This window comes from Chinchilla lanigera, unplaced genomic scaffold (assembly GCF_000276665.1).
Source record: "Chinchilla lanigera isolate Chin_1 unplaced genomic scaffold, ChiLan1.0 scaffold00015, whole genome shotgun sequence".
NCBI lineage: Eukaryota > Metazoa > Chordata > Mammalia > Rodentia > Chinchillidae > Chinchilla > Chinchilla lanigera.
In genome coordinates this window covers 19,927,258-19,939,953 of record NW_004955416.1, presented here as the reverse complement: position 1 = coordinate 19,939,953, position 12,696 = coordinate 19,927,258, and the positions used below count along the sequence as shown (strand labels likewise).

The 12,696-nt window shown below is 34.9% G+C and overlaps 1 long non-coding RNA gene across 10 annotated transcripts in view; it reads right to left on the bottom strand.

The window, feature by feature from the left end:
- The window catches only part of LOC102015631, a 261,484-nt gene that overhangs the window by 57,195 nt on the left and 191,593 nt on the right, over nucleotides 1–12,696 (bottom strand). For all 10 annotated transcript variants that reach the window (XR_001233360.1, XR_001233355.1, XR_001233357.1 and 7 more), the window contains exon 2: nucleotides 2,371–2,439. This is a non-coding gene — a long non-coding RNA (uncharacterized LOC102015631). The remainder of the gene's footprint in view (nucleotides 1–2,370; nucleotides 2,440–12,696) is intronic.

Sequence of the window (12,696 nt, the reverse complement as noted above, 5' to 3'; positions counted from 1 at the left end):
AAGGAAGAAAGGAAGAAAGGAAGAAAGGAAGAAAGGAAGAAAGAAAAAGAAAAAGCAAGCACCTGTCAGGGCTGACAGATTCAACTGCTTCCTGCTGAATAGATGAAAGTTCGGAATACCATAGGAAGGACTGAGGAGAGGGCTTACGCATACCTGTATGGCTCACAAGAAGTGGGAAAGAATTTCCCCTGGCATCTGCATTGCATTTAGCTGTATCACCTTCAGTTTTATGAGGATAAAGACCTGGCTAGTGAGACACGTTAGAAAATTGGGTGGCATTTCTGAATCCACGTGTGTGCACTTTTTGAAGGTGCACAGGTGGAGGCATCTCCCAGTCTATTCACCCTTTTGCTAAGACTGGAAAATGTATTTGTTTTAAATGGTGTAAATTGTGAAATGAACAGATTTAACCACTCCAGAATTTGGAGACAGCATCTGAAACTCAGCACTGTTTCTTTGTGCCTCAAAAGAGACCTGATTAACATACTGAGATTTCTCTAATCTCCTTCATTGCCCACTCCTTCAGATGAAACTGCTACTTCTCACAAGCAGGGTGAGGGCTTGAAGGTAGTTTTATTATTTATCAGGTCTAATATACTGAGGGAATCAATTTACAAAATCCTCAGGTCAATCCATGGAAGTTATCTAATGTTGAAAATGAGATAATGGTATGGTTCATTCTTTTATACTGCACTCTTTGATAAAAGAAAAATACAGTTAATAGGAAAAACAAATTTACTTGGGGGCATCACTGAGCTTTTACTGAAAAAAAAAATTTTAATTTCTCAACTCTTACTGTATGTCATGATGTTATTCAACTACACATATACAGTACAGGTGAGGTTTATGCAGTTCATAAAGATCTTTAGAGTAAGAGGAAATCCATTGGTGCTACAGCTTTTCTTCTTTTCACTCTGAAAGTGACAGTTACGTAGGAAGTCTATTCAAGAATTTTGTTACAGTTTACTGATTTGATTTCACTCATGTTCAACTATATTGAAAACACAATGAAGATAAAAATTGGGAAAAATCAATTGCTCTCCAACAACTTGTTAAAAGATATAATGCTAAATGATCCCACAATGATATCAACTATAAAACACTTATGAAAACCTTGAAAAAAATAACATAGACCTATGCAAAAAATTACAAACTCATAAAATGACATCTAAAGAAAGGAGATGCATATTGTATTTCAGAAGGGAGTATTCAATATTAAACATCTGAAATTCACTTATAGATTCAGTACAATTGCATAAGGAACCTAACATAGTGTATCTTAAAATTTAAATTCATTCCATATTTTAACTGAAAAAAACCAGTGAAGAGAATTGGCCAAGACATGCTTAAGATAAGCTACCATAATATATAAAACTACCATAATCACTTGTAAAGTGTAGACCAAAAAAGTCACTAGGTCAAATCCTGGAAATAGATATATTCTTGAACTCTATTATAAGAAAAAGAAAGCAATTACAGCTCAACTCGAAAATGGATAACTTATGAAATAAGTGGCATTAAGGCAATTAACTATACCAATTATTAAATTATCATAAGACTGTAAGCCACCTTAACATCCACTTACTAAATAACAGGTATTATAAAAATCTAAATGCAAAATGTATAAAATATATTAGAAAATACACATTTCTAATTATGGAGTAACAAAAGACTTTATAAGTAGTTCTAAATCTGAGAAACCATTAAGCTTTTTTCAAAGAAAAAAGAAAAAGTTATACATTTAATTACATGAATAGGAGACTTTAGAATTAATAAGTTAATTTAGCAGAGTTAGAGGATTCAAGGTTCATGTGCCAAATCCAAAAGCATTGTTACTATATAATAGTAACAATTAGTAAAATTTTTAAAAAATAACTTATGGTACTGTCAAAAATATCAAATATTTCTGAAAAAAAATATTGAACTACCAGCAAGCCTTCCACTCTGTAAACCAGATAACATTGCTGACAGAAATTAAGACCAAAACATAAAGAGATATGCTATGCTTGTGGATTGGAGGACTGAATATTAGTATAGTGGTTACTCAAAGAAAAAATTTGGAGGTTGTAAACCACCTAACTTTAAGACTTACTCGAAAGTTGCAGTAATTATGACAGTGACAAAATGCTTTGCAAATAAATCACACAGAATATATAACTCAAAAATGAGCCTGCATTAATATGATGATTTCACATTTAGCAAATGCACTAAAACCATCAAATGGAAAAGAAAAATCTTTTCAGTAAATAATTGTGGAATAATGTATATATGTCTGTAAAATAAATGAATCTCAATTCATGTCTCACGCTATTTGCAAAAGTCAATTTGGGATGCATCATAAACCTAAATGTAAATCTGTATAATACTTACAGTAGAAACTATAGGAGAATAACTTTATGATTCAGGGGCGCTCAAGTTTTCTTAGAACAAAGCAATAACCTTAAAGGAAAGGAAAAGATCAGTAAAGCCTCACCAAATGTAGACTTCCACTTATCACGTGATTTAATTAAGAAAATTAATGAGAATACCTTTGACTAAGAAAAAGCAGTCACAATGCATATACCTTATAAAGGACTATGGCTCAAGATTTTTAAAAATGCCAAAAATATATTAACAATAGACCCAACATTTTAATAAACATTTCACAAGGTGCAATATATAGTCAGTAAACATCTAAAACAATTAATTCATCATTATGTATCATGAAAATGCAATCTAATATCATGATGAAATAAATACATGCAATCTAAAATCATTATGAAATAAATACACTCCACATCCATCAGAATGGCTTACTTTAAAACAGCCAACAACATCTATATAAAGAAATATATTGAGCACCTGTAACTTCCATTTCTTGTTTGTGGTAATGGTAAATGATACTATCACTTTAGAAAAATGATAATTAATTCCTCAGCATTTCAATTTTTTTTCAATGCTATTGTGAAAGATGTTGTATCCCTAGTTTCTCTCTCAGTGAGTTTGTTGTTTGTGTATAGGAATGCTGTTGATTTTTGAATGCTTACTTCACATCCAGCTATGCTACTGAATTGGGTTATTTAATCTTGGAGTCTTTTGGTGGAGTTTTGGAGTCTTCTAGGTAGAGTATCATGTCATCCGCAAATAGTAACTTAACTTCTTCTTTTCCTGCCCTTGTTCTTTTATTTCTTTTTCTTGTCTAATTGCTCTGGCTACTGTTTCCAGAACTATATTAAATAGGAATGGTGATAGTGTAGATCCTTGTCTTGTTCCTGATTTTGGAGTGAAAGCTTTCAGTTTTTGTGCATTTAATATGAAGCTGGCTCTTGGTTTGTCATAGATGGCCTCTATTAGATTGAGATAAAGATTTTCTAATCCAATTTTTTATAGATATTTTTATCATGAAAAGTGTTGGACTTTATCAAAAGCTTTTTCTGCATCTATTGAGATGATCATATGGTTTTTGATCTTGGCTCTGTTAATATGGAGTATTGCATTTATTGATTTATGTATGTTGAACCATCCTTTCATCCCTGGAATGAATTCTGCTTGGTCATGGTGAGTAATCTTCTTGATGATTTTCTGCATTCTGTTTGCAAGTATCTTATTGAGAATTTTTGCATCTATATTCACTAGAGAAATTGGTCTGTAGTTCTCATTTTTGGTTGGAGCCTTCTCTGTCTTTAGTATCAGGGTAATCCTTACTTTCAGGAATGAATTTGGTAGTATTGCTTCCCCTTTGATTTCATTAAAGAGTTTCACAGGCAGTGGCCTTCAATCTTTTCTAAGTTTCTTGTAGAATTCAGTGAATCCATCAGGTCCTGGGCTTTTCTTTGTTGGTAAGTTTTTTATTACATTTTCTATTTCACTGGATGATATTGGGTTATTTGGAATTTTTATATCTTCTTGATTCAGTTTTGTTGATTCTTATGTATCTAGGAATCTGTACATTTTTTCTACATTTTCCATCTTACTAGAGTACAGCTTCTTGAAATAGGTATTGATGATCTTAAGGATTTCAACAGGTTCTAGTACATACAGACAACTGAAAAAAATTAGACCACCCACCAAATTTAAAGACCCAATCCAAAAAATAGGCATTTGAAATGAGCATACACTTCCCAGAAGAAGAAATACAAATGGCAAATAAATATATGAAAAAATGTTCAACATCATTGGTCATTTGAGAAATGCAAATTAAAAGAATACTGATATTCCATCTCACCCCTGAAAGAATGGCTATTATGAAGAAATCAACCAATAACAAATGCTGGAGTGGCAGTGGGTAAAAAGGCATCCTTCTGCACTGTTGATGCGAATGTAGACTGAGGCAACCACTGTGGAAATCAATGCAGAGATTCCTCCAAAGACTAGGACTAGAGGTCCTATTTGACACAGCTATTCCCCTTCTGGGTATCTTCCCAAAATAATTTAAAACACCATACCATAGCAATATATGCACACCCATGTTTATAGTAGAAAAGCCTGTAAGAGCTAAATTTTGGAAATAGCCCAAATGTCCATCAACCAAGGAATGAATAAAAAAATTTTTAATACAATGGCATATTACTCAGCCATAAGGATGGATAAATTTGTCGGTAAATGGATGCACCTTGAGGCCATACTCTTAAATGAAATAATTTGGACACACATCATCACATTGTTTTTCTGGTGTGAGATACCAAAAGTGTAAATAAGGACCAAAGTGTATAAAAGATATTGTAAAACTGGAAGAAATTGCTCAAAAGAAATGGGAACTAGGAAGGGAGAAGGGGAAAGGAAGGGAAAAGATAAAAATGATAAACGAAGGATAAAATGGAAACAAAGCTTTGTAACTAAGGAGGAAAAAAGGGGTTGAAGGAAGCAGAGAAGACAGGGAAGAAAGAGGACTCAGGATATATCGTGTACAGGTACAAATTCCCTATGATGAATGTGGTCATTATGTATATCAAACTTGTACCAGTAAACATAATAAGCAAAAAATGGAAAAACCCACATACTAAACTTATTACAATAAATTTCTACTAATCTAGAATAATTAACTTGATTTAAAATTATTTCCCTTATTGACAAGTGTATAAGCAGTACAAAGCATTGCTAGGAATTTATGTCAATGAATAAATGTGTTTATTGGATAAAAAATGAAAAGTGATGGGATAGTTTCTTATAAAGCTAAACATGTACTTCCATTGAACCCACCCATCCTACTGGACATTTAGTCAACAGAACTGGAAATACATATTTGTAAAAAGACATGTGTATGCCCCCAGGGTAAATAAAAACAGGGGATGAAAAAAGGAATTAAAATGTGTTATGTAAATTTTTTAAAAATGTAAATTAAAATTAAAATTAAAATGTACATGTCCCAACCTCCCAAAGGACTATAAATATTATGTACTGCACACATGTACTAACAAACTAAAATTTAAAAAGTTTTGAAAAGAGATATTTAAACTGTTCATAGCAGTTTTATTCATAGTAGCAGTTTTATTCACAAACTGCAATTGGCCTTTATTGTCCAACATCAGGAAATATATGCTTTAAAAAAATTGGTATTCAAACAATGGTTTACTACAGAGCAATTAAAATGAGCAAATAATTGATATGTAGAATGTGATGGATAAACATCCAAAAATTATTTTGAGAGAAACAAATTTTTCACACAAAAAAGCCTATGCTATGTGACTCCACTTACATGAAGATCTAAAATAGGCAAAACCAATCCACAAAGAAAAAATCAGAGGAGTGATTTTCTGCTATGGGAAAGGACTAGAAGTGGACACTGACTGAGAATATACATGAGGGGACCTCTTCAATAACTGTAATCTTTTCTATCTTGGTAAGGGGTTAAATTATATAAGTGTATGGATTGGATTAAGATTTGTATATTTGTTGTTTCATTTTGGAACAAGAAATTTAAAACCTATGAACAAGTATTGGATTTTAGTGCATGCTGAAGTGTTTATTGGAAATGTATTAGTATAGTTACTTGGAAACATACTGATAAGATGAGGTCAGTTTATTGATAAAAAGATGGATATGTGAACATGCATCTGATAAAACAAATACTGTAAAATACTAACTGTAGAATCGAAGAAGTAGATATATGATTCTTCATTGTAAAATTCTTTCCACGTTGCTGTATGTGAGAAAATTTTCATAGTAAAATGCCATGTATAAAACTCCACTGGGGACAATAAAGAAGAGAAAATAGAAAATAAATATTTCTAACACCAATTAAACAAGGAAATATGTACAACCACAAACCACAAAGTAGAAAATACGACTGAATCTGTGGATCAAAGGGCAGACATTTTCCTGAGAGCAACTCTTGAAATTTCTGAACTTCGAAGATGAAATAAATAAATAAATAAATCTTACAACAAATGAGGTAGAAAAATCTTGTCACATCATGGAGAAAATAATTTAAGACTTCAGACTTCTTCACCACAACCTCCAATACCAGAGGACAATGAGGGAATATGAAGAGCCTAATGATCTTTCAATAAAAACAGAACAACATCAGTAACCGCTTAGAAACATGCAAGTGAATAAGAACTCACTGCTTACTAAAAGCTGGGAAGCCACTCCTTATAAAACTGACTAAACTAGTCAACCCTGAGATGAATCAAAGCATAGATGGAAGCACTGGGAATGTAGCTCTGTAGTAGAGCACTCACCTGGCACCCTGGTGGCCCTGGGTCTATTCCCGGGAAAATAAACCAAAAACATAAACGTTCATGGAAAATAGATCTAGGTGAAGGAGAAGATAAGGTGTAAGAAAGAGTTGAAGCCTTGCAAGATACAAAAATAAACACATCAAAGATGGTGCTTGACAAAACCTTACCACCTTATTCGGACTTGTTTATTTCATTTAACATGTTACTGTGTCTGAATAAGAAATATAGCCATGGGGGGGGGGTAAAATTCCCAATAATACATGTAAAAGTTATTCATTACAAAATGTGGTTCCCATAACTTTCTGCACCAGTCCTACTTTACTCTTCATTGAGGGGTAACCTTTGCTAATGCTTTGTTTTATCCAGTGTTTCCTGATGCAAAAAAAAAGAAAATACAAAGGTTATTTTTGTTTCCGCTTTTCAGTTTACAAGAAGTATCCTGTGATATCCACTGTTTTGCACCTTAGCTTTTAAATAATTATATATGGTAGAGATGTGGCCATGTTAGTACACATGGATTGCCCTCATTCCAATTTTTTAGACTTTCAGTTGGCTTATAATAATCATATATATTTATGGGGTATAACTGACATTTTGATGCAAGTATATATTATGTAATGATAAAGTTGGGGTAATTCTCATATTCTATCACCTCAAACATTTACCCTCACTTTATGATGAGAACATTCAAAATCCTCCCTCCTAGTTACTTGGAAATATAAATATAACATTGTTAACTAGCCAACCTGCTATACAATGGAGCACCAGAACTTACTTCTGCTATCTAACTGTAATTTTGTACCCATTGAGCAATCTCTCCTGCTGTCCTGCCTGCTGCCCACCCAGCCTCCAGTTGTGATTGTTTTGCACCGTGTTTCTATGAGATCAGTTTCTGCAGATTGTACCTAAGAATGGGATTAGGCGTTGCTTGTTTTTCTGTGCCTGGCTTCTTCTGCTTAACATACTGTCCTCCATTTCCTCCACTGCCACAAACAGCAAGGTTTCTTTCTTTCTGTGTAACTGTATCACATTTCTATTATCTACTTATCAGCTGATGGACTCAGGTTATGCCCATGTCCTCACTAGGGTGAACAGTACTGTAGTGAACATGGGAGTACAGGCATCTCTTGATCTACTGATTTCGTTTTCTTTGGTCATATGTCTAGTAATGGGATTGCTGAATCGTATGGTAGGTCTATCTTTAATTTGGGTGGGACCATTAAATTGTTTCCCATAATGGTTTCTTATTGAGATGATGCACAATATGTAATCAGTCACTTTAACTTACAAAATGGGGGGGGATACTTAGTGTATTCACAATATTGTGAAACTGCTAGTTTTTTCTAGTCACAAAATTCACAGCACTCCATAAAAAGGACCTATACCATTTCTGTAATTCATACTCTATATCCCACTTCTCTCAGTCTCTAGTAAAAATATTAATCTGTTTTCTGCCTTTCTAGATTTATTCATCCCAGATACATTTCATAAAGGGACTCCTAGACTATGTAAACTTTGTGTCTGACTTCTTTCACTTAGCATAATGCTTCTGAGCTTCATCTGTGTTGGAGGATGTATTAGGGCTTCATTCCTTTTTGTGGCTGTATAACATTGTATGGACGTGTCACAATATGCTTTTCCATTCACCTATAGATGAACATTTAGGTTGTTTCTACCTTTCATGCGTTATGAATAATGTTGCTGTAAACATTCAAGTAGAAGTTTCTATGTACAAGTCCTTTTCTTTTTTCCAAATTTTTTTGTTTTCATACATTTTTATTTACATAGATGACTTTTACAATAATCTTGTTAAGTTCCCAAAAAATCATACTAGACTGTGAGGGCTGTGATTTGAGTTGTATTTAACATATGTTTGGGACAAAATTGATAATTACCCATTTTGATTATTCTGGGAACTTATTTTTTATTTTCCTCAAATCTTTTCTATTTTCTGATAAAGCTTGGTGGGCTCTTCACGTGGGTACATATTCTTGTAAACATTTGTAGATGGCCTCTTAAAGGCAATGGAGTTGTGGGCAGTAAGAAGCCACCCATCTATATCTGGACCCCTACTGACCCTTGTGATGCAGTGCCAAACTCATGATCAATCTGTCACCTGTTGCACTTTGCAAGCAGACTGCAAGAAACCAACATATAAGGAAAATTGTAGCTGTAGGCATGTGCTGGGTATTCACTGTTAATGGCATCCTGTGAAAGAGACAACTTTGAAAGGAGCCAGTGGGGGAGAAACCTCCTGGGGCAGAGAACTTTCAGATGAGCAAACTGCTCTGGGAGAGCAGGGGGCCTTGCTAATCCTGCTCAGCAGGATCTCGTAATTGCTGTGGAAGTGACTGATAAATGCCCTCATTATCCTTTTCCGAAAGGAAGAGCTCAGTCATCGCCTTCCTACTGTTTCTCCATCATGATGTTCTGGCAGCAAATATCTTTTTCCATCTTTATATGTCACTGGATCACAAAAAGCCACATCTAGATCTGATAATGAGGGTAACATTTCACCCTGAAATGCTGGCCTTGAACTGTGTGCACTACCTGGAGGGGACCTTGGGACATCTTAGGAAAGGAGGAAGTGTTCCATGTGAAAAAATAAGAATGAGATGTTTATAAAAAAAAAAAAAAAGGGTAGATGTTTTAGTCACTTTCCCATCACCGGGACAAAATACCCAACACCCACAACTTAAAGGAGGAGAGGTTTATTTCGGCTCATGGTTTTTAGAGGACTCAATCTATAGGTGGCTGCCTCCAGGGGAGAAGGCCATGGCGGAAGGGCCAGGTAGAAGAATGCTGTTCAATCCTGGCAGCCAGAAAACAGAGAGATAAAGGACAAGCCAGTGATGAGAATGTACCCTTCCAGATCTCACCCCTAGTAATCCACCTCCGACCAGGCCCCACCTCCTCTTTATGAAGGCATCAAACTCATCAATGGATGAATCCACTGATGAGCATAGCACCCCCCAAACCAGTCACCTTCTACACACATTAGAACTTGAGGGTCTATTTTATATTTAAACTATAATAGTACTCTTCAGCTCAAACTGGCCAACTATCCATTGTCTTCTTTATCTACATCTTTCTTAATAAAAAAAAAAACTCCAGTTCTATTCCAGGAGGAAAGGCATGCAGTTAAAATACTGTTTCTGGGTCTCCCTTGCTTCTAGGAATGGATAATGAATAGCAAACAAAAATCACTGGGTGGGGCTTCAGGAGAAGTTTCTTGAACGTGGCTGATCCTAAGAGAGATGATATCCTTTCACTCTCCTCCTTCTTTCACTTTCATTTAATCTGAAAGTTTAGATGCAGTGATGGATTGGCACTTGTTTATTGCAACTTCTTTCTAATGCATCTTCCTGTATTTCAAAGACTGCAAAGCTAAACAGGACTTTTCCCAGATAATCTTCAACTCTGGTTTTGTACGTAGTGAGTGTTTGACTCATCAGGTGCATAAATAGAAGATTTGACAGATATAGGTAAAGCCAAATGTAGAAATGCTGCTCCTATTGTTTTTGCGGGCAAGCCCATTTGAGATAGGAGATTAGGGCATGGCAGGCTAGCTGGAAGACAGGATATAACCTGTCAATCTCAAAGATCCAGAAAAGAGGCTAAACAACATGATGGGGCCTGTCAATCACTGCCAGGATCTGTAGGCAGAGCAACTTTACATGAACCCCATATGAAAGAGTATAAAAGATGGCACCCTTAACTTTACAGCCGCAGTGATCTTGCTGATCTGCTGTCCTCCTGTCTTTGCAGTGACCCATCCTACAAGGCATATCTCATCTTTCTCTTCTATCTTCTTCCTTTCTTCTCTTTTCTTCACTGTTTCCTTTCCTTCCTTTACTTTAGACAAAATTGTGTTTACTGTTCATCAGGTATCCCAGCCAATTCTTTGGGCAGGAGAGAAAGACCCTAAAATCACCAGACAGCAGATGGCAACACATTGAAATGAGGAAGAAATGTCAACCAAGGGCTCTATTTCCATTCACAGAAATCTTGGGCACAGACTGAAGTAGAAACTGCTTGGTTTTGAAGCCAGCAACAGTGGTACAACTTTCCACTCATGCAGTGTTGTGATGATGCCACTTCCTGCACTGGTAACTCACTGAGCACTAAGCATGTAACTCTGGAACCAGCAAGATGAGTAGTAGCTTTCCTATTACATAAGCAGCATCTTGATCCAGAAGGAATAGTAGCTCCCTTGGTGGGTCAACTTTTTCTGGGGACTTCAAGAGTTGTTCCTGAAATCTGAATTCTGCATTAAGTTTGTTTGCTTATCCTTGCCTATGATTTCATAACCCCCTTCCTGTGCAAGAACATAGTCATTCATATCTAAAGTCCAGTAAAGTCAGTTCTCTACAACTGAAAAAAGATGAATGCAAATGTGATGTAATGGAGAGAACTTGAGGGGCCCTTCTGAATCATGATGTAAATGTGCAGGTATGAATGTGCACCCTACTGTGCAGGTAGGGTGGTGCACTAGCAAGGGGAAAATGATATTTGGGGATCTCCACCCTAGCCTTCACTGCCAATTGGTGAAGCTTAAAACAACCCAAGTGCCCATCAGCTGAGCAATGGCTTAGAAAGGATATAGTCTTCTTATACAGTGGAGTATTACTCAGTCATAAGGAATGATAAACAAGACATTTATAAGTAAATAGATATCATCATACTCAAAAGTGAAATAAATAAGACTCACATGTGTAAACATTGTATTGTCTCCCTGGTGTGAGAAACTGAAAGAATAAATAAGATCCAAAATGTGCAATAGATATTGTGAGTTGGGAGGAATTGTTCAAAAGGAAAGAGGAACTATGGTGAGGGAAAGGGGGAAGGAAGAAAGGGAAAAGGAAAAAAATACAAGATAGTTATACTACTAGTTTTTCTTAGTTCACTGAAAAGAAAGATTTGTGCTAATATCATTTGGAGAACTTTATATGCCCGTATCTTGTATTCTGAGTAACTGCTTTGAAGATAATAATGTACAATATATTTTAAAAATTTTAAAAGTACAAATTCAATATTTCCTTTATTTCAGTTACTTTTGCTCTAGCTCCCTGCTCCTTGCAGTCAAATGAAATTCCTTTTTGTAAAACATCCATTCTAGTTATGTTCTGATGCTATGATTTTAAAAACCTGGCATTTCTTCTACTATTTTTAGCTATTTTTTAAAAGCAAAGAAAATTTATTAGTCTTTATAGAGTGTTATAAGTATCAACATCTCAGACTTCTATTAATACTATAACTGTGCAGTGAATTCTTTTGGATTATATATTTTCAATCCATCATAACAGTGAAAAACAAAGCTAAACCCCCAGATAGTTATATAATGCAATATTTTTAAATTTCTCATATAAATCTGGCAGCTCTTGATTTTTATAACTTCATATTTGTTTTATTAAGAAAATAATATCAAAAAGTTTATGTATTTATTTTATGAAAAATAATTCCACATTGTTAGCAAAGAGAGACTCATATATTGAAAAACTATTGCTTTTGGTTACAACTTGGCTCTTAAATTAGAGAAATAAAAATATCCTCCAACTATGTGTGCTAAATTGAAGATGGTGGGCCTTCTAAGGAATTAATAAATGGATGTTTCCCTTGTTTCAGTAAACAAAATAACTGTAGGGTTGATTGTAAAGAAACTTTTCGTGATACACTATTTTAAATGCACGTTATCCTCTGTTGAACCAAACATTGTTGAGGCCAGGCAGGAAAGCTGTACCTCACCTACTCAGCTGTATCAGCTGTATCTGTTCCTCTAAGACATCACCAACTTCTTTGGCTCCAACTTTTAAAGAAGGTCCTTCACTTTCTCTATCCTAAGATTCTTTTGCATAGATACGTGTCGAATGTATCATAAGTATATGGTGAAGTATAAGACAGGGATTTTTTTTTTGTATTCAAAAAAGCAAAATACAAAATGAAGTCCAAAAAAAGCCCCACTGCATTATACCTCTTCCTTCAAATTTATGGTCCTAACCCTCCACACACATTTGGAAGTTTCTGAAATTGAAAGACT